Source organism: Nicotiana attenuata, unplaced genomic scaffold (genome assembly GCF_001879085.1).
Source record: "Nicotiana attenuata strain UT unplaced genomic scaffold, NIATTr2, whole genome shotgun sequence".
NCBI classification, from domain to species: domain Eukaryota; kingdom Viridiplantae; phylum Streptophyta; class Magnoliopsida; order Solanales; family Solanaceae; genus Nicotiana; species Nicotiana attenuata.
This window is the reverse complement of record NW_017671670.1, coordinates 215,453-215,912: the sequence shown is the minus strand read 5'-3', so window position 1 is coordinate 215,912 and position 460 is coordinate 215,453.

Sequence of the window (460 nt, the reverse complement as noted above, 5' to 3'; positions counted from 1 at the left end):
CAGCGCCTCCACGGTCAGAGGACTCATATCCTCTTCTCCCTCTGCCGCACCGTCATCAGAAGGCGAGGGCGGATTCAATGGTGCAGCTGCCGGAATCATCTCGTCGCCGCGGCAAGGTTTAGGCATGGTGGTGATAATGGAGGAAGATCTATGCACGATATAGGGAAGGGGATTCTCGCTCAAGAAAAACGCACCGGAAAAAGGAAATATATCCTAGGAAGGGAGTGTAAGTAGTCAAAAGTTCCGGTTAAGTTAAACCCCTCCCCTATTTATAAGGATTGGGAAGCGCAAGAATCAAAGAGTCAGAATTTGAACCAGCGCGGGAAACCAAGCGCCGGAATTGCTGAGTTCCTACCTCGAGAATATGCGTAATGATGACATTTGCAGTTGTCGACGTCACATCAGGGAAGGCGCCACGCCTTGACGGCCTGACTGTCATGATGACTGCCTCCTATATGTC